The following is an 11,094-nucleotide window of genomic DNA, read 5'->3' as shown; positions in this document are numbered from 1 at the left end:
TACAAGAGGCGACCGCTCACCATCTCCTTAACTGCATTAAGATGAAGTTGCCCCCACGCTGCCCCCCACCGCAGCAGCAGAATACCCAGGCCCGAGGAATGGCAATCATTTCCCCCTGAACAGATTGATGGCCCATGGGACCACCACGTTGACCATCGTCTATTGATGCTGAGGTGTGGTATCCCACACTCCTGCAGGAACAGCAGGTCAGCTTTAATGTTGGCCGGGTAACCAAAGGTGGAAACATATCACAAAGTGGTTTTAATGCTTCACACGTTGATAGAGTGCAGAAGATGCTTACAAGAATGGTCCCAGGGATGAGAAACTTCAGCTATGAGGACAGATTGGAGAGGTTAGGACTGTTTTGCTTGGAGAGGAGAAAGCTGAGAAGAGACTTGATAGAAGTTTTCAAAATCATGAGGGGGCTGGACAGAATAGATAAGGAGAAACTGTTCCCACTCGTAAAAGGATCAAGAACGAGAGGGCACAGATTTAAAGTGATTTGCAAAAGAAGCAAGTGTGATGTGAGAAAAAACTTTTTCACGAGTGGTTCAGGTTTGGAATGCAGAGTCTGGAAGTGTGGTGGAGGCAGGTTCAACAGAGGCATTCAAAATGGCATTAGATGGATTATTTAAATAGAAACAAGGTGCAGGGGTACAGGGAAAAGGCAAGGCAATGGCGCTAGGTCATAATGCTCATTTGGAGAGCCAGTGCAGACATGATGGGCTGAATGGCCTCTTTCTGTGCCATTAAGATTCTGTGATTCTGTGATAGAGGACCTCATAAACCCATGATAAGATTTTACATTCCCAGTCCAAATGTCCAAAAATATATTCAAGTCCAAATTCAAGTTCCAGAGTGTGCTGCTGCATACCTGCGGTGTTTGCAAACTGTTGCACAGTCACAGGGCTGAGATAACAGTCCTACTCAGCCCTGGGAGCGTTATGTCAACTGGGTGACATCGGGGTGGATTGTACACCCAGGGAGGTCTGGATTATTCTCAGGTGCTGATGTTTTTCCACTCTGCTCCTCATCAAAGACTTTGCTGCTCCCAGTTTCCTGGAGCTCGGGTGCATCATTTGTGTTGGAGCTCCCGGTTTCCTGGAGTTCTGTTGCGCTAGAGCTCCCGGTTTCCTGGAGCTCTGTTGCGCTAGTTGCATCGCTGCTCTCAATTTCCTGGGGCTGGGGAGCATTGGTCACCTTGCTGTCCCCGGTGACCTGCAGCTGGTGTTCCCTGGGCCCTTCGCCACCTCCACTGTTTATCAGGTGGGGGCCCTTCGACTCCTTTACTATCTTGGTGATTTGCTGCTTTTTCTGTTGGTGGTGGCTTTCTTGCCCTTCCTCATCTGAGGAGGAGCAGGCACTGGTGGAGGTTTGGGACATCAGCTGCTTCTGCTGCTAGCTTGGATGGTGGCTTTTCCCTCCTTTTGTGTTTTTCTCGTCAGGTTTTTTTCTTTTCAGAGTTTGCCAGTCCCTTGCTTGTTCTGCTATCTCCCCTTACATTGACTCTTCTTTCTCCAGAGGAGGCGAAGCGTTTTGGTCAATTTCTGTTGAGTCTTTCACCTTTTCCTAGCAAGCCTTGCCCTCTTTCCCACTGTCTTGTGTTTCCCACCGAGGGCCTTTTTCTTATTGGAGGGTGGGATGTGAGGCAGCCTTGTTTGTTGCTCCTGCTTTGATTACTTGAGCGTTGCTCCCACATCACATTTTGGGAGGACCTTGTAGAGAGGCCGACCTCCTCACATAGGTTGCAGCACTTGTTCTCTTTACAGACCTTTGTCAAATGGCCTTCCTGCTCACAGTTTCGACAGAAGGTTACCCTGAAGTTGAGAGCCATATGTCCAGTTTTGCCGCAGTTGTGACACACCCTGGGTTGCCCTGCATACACCAAATAGCCTCAACTTCCTCCAATGCAGAAACTGGAGTAAGGGTGGAGGATGGTTCCACAGGTGTCCACCTTTAAGTTTATCCTGACCTGTTGTTTGCTCATCCAGATGCTGAATGGGTCCTTGACTTCTGTGCTGTTTTCAGCCAACTCAATGTACCTGGTGAGGAATGTAAGCACATCCATCACAGGGATATGGGTGTACATGTGAATGGTGACCACCTGGCTGTGCTGTAATGGCAGAGAAAACAGAGGCTCAGCAGTGAGAGTGGACAGCAGCCCCTGGTTTCCTTTCTCTGTGAAAACCTCCAGAAGCTTGGTGCATCCTGCAACACTTTTGAAGGTGATGTTGAAATATCTACCACTGGGGAAATCTTGCAGGTAGAAGATATCCGTGGCTTCAAACCCACAACACTCGAACTGCACCCCCTTAACAAAATAGCTTTGGTCAACAGTCACGTCTTCATCCAATGCCTTCACTGTCACCCTGACAGTATTCCGCACCCCCCGGTCTAGAGCTCGGAAGCTTGCAGCAGCCATTGCTGGAATGTTACTATTTTGGCATTAGGCTTAGACTAGCATTAAGATCCAACAATAGCAGCAGAGCTCAACCATTGTCTTCCTTGCCATCTTCTTTGTTACTGTTGTCACTCTGAAGTCAGCATCAAGATCCACCAAAAAACTGAAGACTTGCAACTATGATAAGAACAGGTACTTCATTTGATCTTAGCCAAAAAGCTTCAACCCAATCACTTTAGTTGCACCCCCCATGACAGCCACAGTGCAGGCTGCCAAACCCCTTCACATACCACTTCCTGGCTTGTCCTCCCACCTCATCAGCCGACTCGCTGTCCCTAGTTAACCCCGATTGAGTAAGCAGGCTGTTAATTGGCCATTTCCCGTAAGAAAGCCCTGAAAATGGCCCCAATATTTGACATTTTTATACATCTGGAAGATTTCAGCCTTGATCTCTGCACACAGGTATCTTTGGACATGTCCAGATAAGGGAGCCTGTCCTTGAACATGAGAGGGATAGGTCTTATCGAACATACAGATGCAGCTGTCTGGTATATATTTGTTGTTTCACCTTCTCCATCCCAAACTTGAAAAAAGGGATGTGTACCTATAGAGATATAAAGAACTTATATGTATGCAGCATATTTCAATTGGCCAGGAAGCCTCATAGCACAATAAACCCAATGAATTGTTTGTGAGGTATAGTCACTGTTTTTATTCAGGTAATTGTAGCAGTCAATTTGTACACAGCAAGATCCCAGAAGCACCAAATGAGGAGTTAATCTGTTCTTGTTCTTTTGGTGCACAAATGGTGGCGAGCACAATCCCCTAGCTCTTATTCAAATAATATAATGGAATTGGTTATGCACACCTGAGTAGGCAAAGGGGGCCTCGGTTTAACATCTTGTTCAAAGAATACCACCTCTAACAATGCTGCATACCCTCAGTACTGCTTAGGGCTGCACGCCAGTGTCAGCCCAGATGGATGGTTGAACCTACAATCATCTGTCTCAGAAGCAACAGTCCTGCCATTTGGGCCAAGCTGACATTTCAGTGATACACATTGATTGTAAAATGAGCTGCAGAACACCTGAGATGAGATTCAGACCACCTGCATAACATTGCTCATTACAGCATCTGCCTCAGCTCATTTGCTCCTGAAGTCCTCATCGCTTTGTTAACTCTAGTCTTAATTATTGCAATGTTCTCTTGGCTGGCCTCCTATTCTGAACCCGAACCCACACCCCCGCTCCCCACTCCCTCATAAAACTGAGCTCATCCAAAATTCTGTGTGCATATCCAAGTCCCATTCACTTATCTGCCGTGTACTTCTGAACTACATTGGGTCACGGTCCTTGTTTTCAGACTGAGCCCCATACCAGCTCTGTAACCGCCTCCAACCCTCTGTGTTCATTCAATTCCGGCCTTTTATGCAATTCTGATTTTAATCGCCCCACCATTAGCAGCCATGCCATCAGTTGCCTAGGCACTAAACGTTGGAATTCTCTTCTTTCACCTCTCCACTTCTCTTCCTCTCTTTGCTCATTTAAGGCATTCCTTAAAATGTACCTCTTTTCCCAAGCTTTTTGCCATCTGTCCTAATATCTCTGTACATGCCAGTGTCAAATGTTGTTTACTAAAACTTCTGTGAAGTGCTTTGGGACATTTACTATGTTAAAGGTGCTATGTAAATGCAAAGTAAATCAGAACAATAACACCGGACAAGCGGAAAGAGATGAGATCTAATAAAGCTTAAAGAAGCTGCCTGATGTCTCCGAAAGATGCTTTATGTTTCTTTGTCAAAAATAATAGAGAAACAGTGGCTTGCCCGATGTATCAATAGCTGAACACTTGCATGAGGTTTGGATATTAATAACCTCATGTGCAATTGGTGGGCAGGCTTCAAATGCCTGAGATGCCATTAGGTCACATTGTTGCATGCCTGTGTTCACTGAGCACAGGCCACATTATCAGTCCCTACAAGTTTTGTTTCCTTTAAGAATTTGTTAATATTCTGCATAGGTTGAATTCCCTGCCTACTTGCAGTCAGAACATAATGGCAGCCTAGGCTATTCAATGTCCCCTGGGTGGTATTTTGGTTTGTCGTCCATGTTGCTGGTCCTCTGGTAATGTGGTGGGGGGGGCATTTTGATGGATGACTGAGTGCTCTTAATGGGATGCCATGCTCACTTGAATCATGAGTTGGAAAATTGAAGCTTTCATGTTCTCTGAGCCACGTAACTTTCAAGCATGGCATCCCCGCTTGCAGGATTGCAAAATTTACACCACTCTATCTTGAGGTAGGTCTCTTTATTGCCAGTGCTGCCCATCTTGGTTAAATTTCTGTGGTGCCTTAGGGCCTTTCACATCTGCAGGATGTGAAGCATATCACAATGTGTTGCTGTTTGAAGTGCATTCATTGCCATAATGCAGGTTAACATGGAGCATGGCAAGGTCTAATAGGGCTGAAAATAAATGACCAGATAATTTATTTTTAGTGGTATTGGTTGATGGATAAATGCCAACCAGAACACCTGCTCTGTCCTTCCAATAGTGCCAGCGAATGTACCGCAGCTACCTGAACAGGCAGGCAGAGCATCAGATTAACATCTCATTCACAAGATGACTCTTTGGATGGTGGAGCATTCCCTCAATATTTCACTGAAGCATCAACTTCAAGTATAGGCTGAATTTTCATGCCTTCTATATGGCTGAAGCAGATTGGTAGCATTGCAAAAAAGGTGTGGAATGACTTACTGCACAGTGCACGTTCTGAGCAGTTTAGCTGGCAGCCGGCCAAGGAGAGACCTATAACAACGCTGTTCATCCAGACTCCACAAAGCCAGCGTAAATTGTTACCACATCCCGTCTCATCCCTCATTCCAGAGATCACCTTCTCTGGCTCAAAAGCTGCCTGGGACATCTGATATTGTATGATCTGGGTCTGGCAGTGTGTCCTGGGGCACTCGGTCATTCTCTGGTTGTAGGCCACTGCCCCAATGCTAAAGAGGGTCAGCCCTCAAAATAGTCTAGTTTTCCATCCAGGGCTATTGGCTGTCACGTTCCGCCAGCCAGCTGGTCAAATTCCACTTGGACACTTGAAGGGGAAGATCAAACCTAGGGGCCTACTACCAGAGATTGGGGTTGCTACCTCTAGGCCAAAGCTGGCACAGTGATAAAAATGAACAGTAAGTAGGTGTATGTATGGAAAGGGGAGAGGATAGGAGGTTGTCATTTTTCCTAACAATAGCATTTATTTGGATCAAATCCTTACACATCACGGAAATGACACATTGTCAACCAAGCAGGAACACCCTTCCCTAATCATAAAAGCTGAAATATGATTGACAGATGAAAGATGTTATGTACTCCATTAATTGGTCCCTTGTAGTTATTGTTAATATGCAAACATAGTCATTCCATTATATAGAATTTAAAATGTAAATCATATACTTATTAACCAGAGTAAACCCTGTTCTTATTTCCATTTCTGAAACATAATCTATTGTTTCCTGTCTTTTTGTAACATTAAATCAAAATGGCATGATGTAGTAAATGAAGTGTACATGTGTCTTTAAAACTGAGAAGAACTATTGTTGAAGAGTTTAATAACTCAATTAGAGATGAATAATATAGATGATTGCTTGTATTCCATGGAAGATCTGTTTATTTCATATAGCCGATCAGCTATTGTGTAATTATTTTATGGTTGGGATCCAGTACAACAATAGGTTTAGATTGTCATTGTACATGTTCTGAATACGATGAGAGTACTAAATATTTGTCTGTAACAAAATGTACAGTAAGCCCATATATTTGTAGTGTATTAAACTATTAATTTAGGGGCTGAATTGACCACTGAGCTATTAACTATACCTTAAATCACAGAAATCTCAGACTTCAGCTGTAAGCTCAGAAAATGACTTAGCTTTTCTTTCAAAAATGTCAACAGCAAGGCATAAAGAGATGATGATATTACCTAAGGCACTGTTGTATTATTCCACAGCTGGATCTGTAAATGCCATTGTATTCCCCTGCTGAAAAGCATGCTACATCAATAACTTCGAATGGCCCAAATCACATTTCTACTAAATAGGAACCAGTAATTTGGTGTCATTGTGAAGCCAAGAAAAAGAGATATAATTTACTGTAACTGGGTAGTTTGTAGTTTGAGTGACAGGCGGAGGGAGATTAGACATTCACAACTGACTAATGTTCCCTTGTTAGGTCAAAGTTCTTAAAGGGAGGAAGCAAACACGGTCAAAGTATCACTTATGATTTCAGTTCTGCACTGGTTGTAATTTCTTTTTGTGCTGATGAGATGTTTAGCCAATGCTGATGTGATTCAATTTTCATTCCGCACTGATGCAAAGACTACAATATAACTGGACAGCAAAGGCACGGATTTGATGGAACAACACGTTTTGACAAGTGGTGTATGGTTACTTCAAGGTGATTTCACACCACTTCAACTTTACATTGGTTACAGCATAAGTGGAAACCGTCTTATTAAAATCAGTTTAAAACGACTCTTGGCATTGTGCTGGGACCCCCCCACCCTAAAACGACTCTTGGCATTGTGCTGGGACCCCCCCACCCACCCACCATGGTGTTAGCAAAACGTCAATAAGGATGTCATTTAATTGCATGCTCTGCACGTGTTTGGACGTGCACGCAAGCACACACGGAGCCCAATTTAAAATCTATCCCATGAAAATATCCCATATCGCATAATAACCATTAGTGTGTGTGATTTATTTATGTGCATTATGCAATTACATTAATTACATTACAGGGAAGGATTTGGTTTAGGTAAATGCATTTAAGAAGTTGCAGCGTCATTGACTGTACCTTTGAAACCACGATTTCTGCCATCCAGAAGGACAAGAGCAGTAGGTGCATGGCCACACCATCACCGCCAAGTTCCCTTCCAAATCACACATCATCTTCACTGGGTTCTTTCATTGTCACTGGATCAAAGTCTTGGAACTCCCAAGCTAAAAGTATTGTGGGTGCAACTTTAGTGCCAAGACTGCAGCAATTCAAGAAGTCAGGTCACCATCACCTTCACAAAGGTAACCAGGGATGGGTAGTAAAATGCTGGCCTTGCTAGCAATTTTCAAGTGCCCAAGGATGAAAATAAACATGTGACAGAAAAAACAATTCCAGGTGTAGCTACTGGTGCAGAGTCCATCATTTGGAAATGGGCATTTGTGATATGCAGTTAAAGGACTGCAAAGTAGTGTGAGGGGAATAATTCTAAGTGGTAAGTTACAATGTTCTGTTACCAGGTTAGAGCCTCACTAGACAGTAGTTCAGATTAGTGCTGCCCTACATTGTTGTAGCCCCATCTCCGACCCATGTTCTCTTCAAGTGATTCTCTACACTGGGACTCTGGTTTTAACGGCAGGCATTTTGAAATGAGTGAATAGCTAGGTCAGATGGAAACTCACCAATTGCTCTGTAAATGAGGCCTAGACTATTTAACATCCTGGACCTCATTTAAATCCTGCTAGCCAACTTCCCATCTGGAAATTTGCAGGAAGGAAGAGAAAATCCTGCAGTCGAGAGGCAGCACACTGACACAATGTAGGTGGTGGAATCAGCTTTGGGGGCCATCTCATAGGGGTTTTATGATCAGGAAGGGGAGAGTTCAGACAGGGGAAACCTATGCTTACCCTGTATGACAGTGGTGATTTTCCCATTCAGATGTTCCTGAGACTTTGCAGTCACATTGCAAAATGACCGCACATCAAGACATCAAGACAAGGCTTTCTAATATCCTGGAATTGTGAAAGGCACTACATAAATGCAAGTTCTTTATTTCTTTGGTCTCAAAGAGATTTTTGCATCTCTGGGATACTTGTTCCAATAGCATTTCTATAGCTACATCAATAAAACAGGTTAGTGCTCGCTTCGGCAGCACATAGACCAAATTTGGAATGATACAGAGAAGATTAGCATGGCCCCTGCTCAAGGATGGCACGCAAATTCATGAAGCATTTCATAAAAAAAATTAAAATTTTAAAAATAAAAAAAAATAAAAAATAAAATGGGTTATTGTGGGTCCTGCACAACTTCTTTCAGGTGTCTTTTATTGGGTCAGAAGTACACACAGTTTAATTTTTACAACTTCAGGCCTTCGAATTCTGCAGCAGTGCAAGGTCCAAGGTTTCCCACCTACAAAATAGAAATCGCTTAACAGCTGGGCTAATTAGGAATGAGCTTGCTGATGGTATTGACTTTTTGGTACAAAAACCATAGTCTAATTCACTTCCAAAATGATAGCTGTGATTATGAATATTATTCAAATGATAAAAATTGATCTACAAACCAATAATCATTTAATACAATTGATTGGTAATAAACTCATATAGAGCTTTTAATTGCAAAGGTCACTGGAGTATTGCAATGTCATATAATGTTTGAAGTTCCACAGGTTTTGGCAGATTACTTTGTATTTTGTTAAATCTATAAAACAAGAGAGAGGGGCTCCAAATTCCCTTGAAATAATTTTTCATGGACATTACAAACAAGATGAAGATCTTGTCCAATTATGCAAAGTCAATAGGTAATTGTGTCCCCAGCAATAATAGACAACAACTGGATAATTGTGTATGGACAGTTAGAATTTGATCCACATGTATGTGCAAAGAAATGATTGAGCAGAAAAATATTCACAAGATGTATTTTCAGACTGCTGCAAGTAGGCTTTTAACCAATGCTCTCGAAGTTAATTTATTCACAAGTTTTTTTGCAAGATTGCTGAAGAATGAAGGAAGTTGATACATTTCTATAGTGTGTTCTGTATGTATTACTGCAACCATTAACTACAGGTTTGTTATCAAGCCCTAAAAAGTCTGTTTTGTCTCTGTTCACTATGAAACCTTGGACTAGGTTCTAAGCATCACATCAATGTTTTAAATGAAACATGAAGTACAACACGTACACCTTAGGACTGTGACATTATAACAGTAACGTCTGAGTACATAAGAAGCGGAATGGTTTAACAACCTGGATAATTGGAGAAAAACCTTTACTAGATGAGTAAAATGTTCAGTATTGTACACATTCCTAGGTTATAGGATATGATTCATACTAGCTATTGTTGGAGTAGCAGTTGCCTCGTGGCTATGTAAATGGAAATGAGGAAGGGAATCGTTTGGTCACTTAGGCATTGGCACATTTCCATATGAGCATAAGGTCAATTTACTATGTCAACATCAATTTGTGAACACTTTGTAAGACATACTGGTTGTAACCAGGACTGACCTTCCCTTGCTTTCTGTTGATGCAGCTAATGTAATTACAGCAAGGTTACGAATAAGCCCAGAAAACCATAGTTAAAATTTGGAGCATCCACATATGATCCACCTGGTTGTTCTAAATCTTGAGTTTCCTAGTCAGTGGCCTACTCCTGCTCCTAATTCGTACGTTCATATGTTCGTGTGTTTGCCATTCAAGGGACCCCTGGGGGCAACTTAAAAGAGCTACAAAAACATTTTAATAGCTACATTTCTGTGGGATGCTATGGTCCTCCTGGCTCCACTGCCAGCTCAAGCCTACCCCCTTCCTCCCTAAGACCTATCCACAGGCCAGATCAGAGCCAACTTGGATTGAACAGTTTCTGATCAGTTAGCTACGTCAGGTCGGCCAATTGTTGGCCACAATCATTGGTCCAAGGCAAATGAGACCTAAGACTCAACTTCAATTGGACCTTAGACCAACATGTTTGGCTACATGTTCCAATCACCCCTCTGGCTGAATTTCTTTTCCAGTTTATTCATGAAAGTTATTGATTTTTTTATTTCAATGTGTAAATGATTTTCACTGTTGTCTTACCTTTATGGTTCAGAGGGTAGGCACAAGACTACTTCCCAGGCTGTTTTCAATGCCATTATGCCATTATGTTATCAGCTGCTTAGGGATGATTGAAGGTGTCCTAATTCCATCTATTTCTTAAACCCACCCACCTCCTACCCAGACATTATTGGGGACTAAAATTTACTCATGGTTTGTTATTATCTACCTCTCTCTCCTCCACTAAGACACCCTTAAAATTCCATCATTGACTGTATTCAAGGCTGAGATAGACAGATTTTCAATCTCTCAGGGAATCAAGAGGTATGGGAAGCAAGTGGGAAAGTGGATTTGTTAAGTAGAAAATCGATAACGATTGTACTGAATGGTGGACCAGACTCAATGAGCCAAATGGTCTGCTCCTGCACCTATTTCTTTCATTCTTATCTTTTTAAGTACCAAGCCTCATTGTGGAACTTCCACTTGAGAGTCAGTAAGATTAAGAACTGAACAGCTACGGGTGTGAACCTGTGTTCTGCTGTAAATTTGGTATCCTAACTTTTCAGTTTTGGCAATTTATTTTGTCTGCTAATGTCTCCAATAAAAAGCAATATATAATATGTTGTCATATACATTGTCAATAATTTGTGTCACCAGTTGGAAGGAGCAGGGATTTTTTTGGCAAAAACATGGCCATTCCGAACGTTGAACTCTGGCTAATGATAGAAACCCAACCTGTAAGTTGTTGAACAGGTATTTTGTCAATTCACTGCAAACAACAGAATTTTGTTCACTGTTTAAGAAAAAGGAAATGGGCATAAGGCAGGAAACGTTCATGACTTTGAACACTTAATCAGTGAGTTGACAGAAGAAATACTTTTACCCTTGTTGGGAGC

General features: G+C 42.3%; 1 non-coding gene across 1 annotated transcript; it reads left to right on the top strand.

Moving 5' to 3' along the window:
* Nucleotides 1-8,305: 8,305 nt before the first annotated feature.
* Nucleotides 8,306-8,412, top strand: LOC121279438. The gene has a single exon (XR_005943389.1). It is a non-coding gene; the product is annotated as a U6 spliceosomal RNA (small nuclear RNA).
* Nucleotides 8,413-11,094: the final 2,682 nt, after the last annotated feature.

The sequence above is a fragment of the Carcharodon carcharias genome, chromosome 6, assembly GCF_017639515.1.
Source record: "Carcharodon carcharias isolate sCarCar2 chromosome 6, sCarCar2.pri, whole genome shotgun sequence".
Lineage (NCBI taxonomy): Eukaryota > Metazoa > Chordata > Chondrichthyes > Lamniformes > Lamnidae > Carcharodon > Carcharodon carcharias.
The sequence above is the reverse complement of the archived record's forward strand: the minus strand, read 5'-3'. Positions and strand labels throughout refer to the sequence as shown.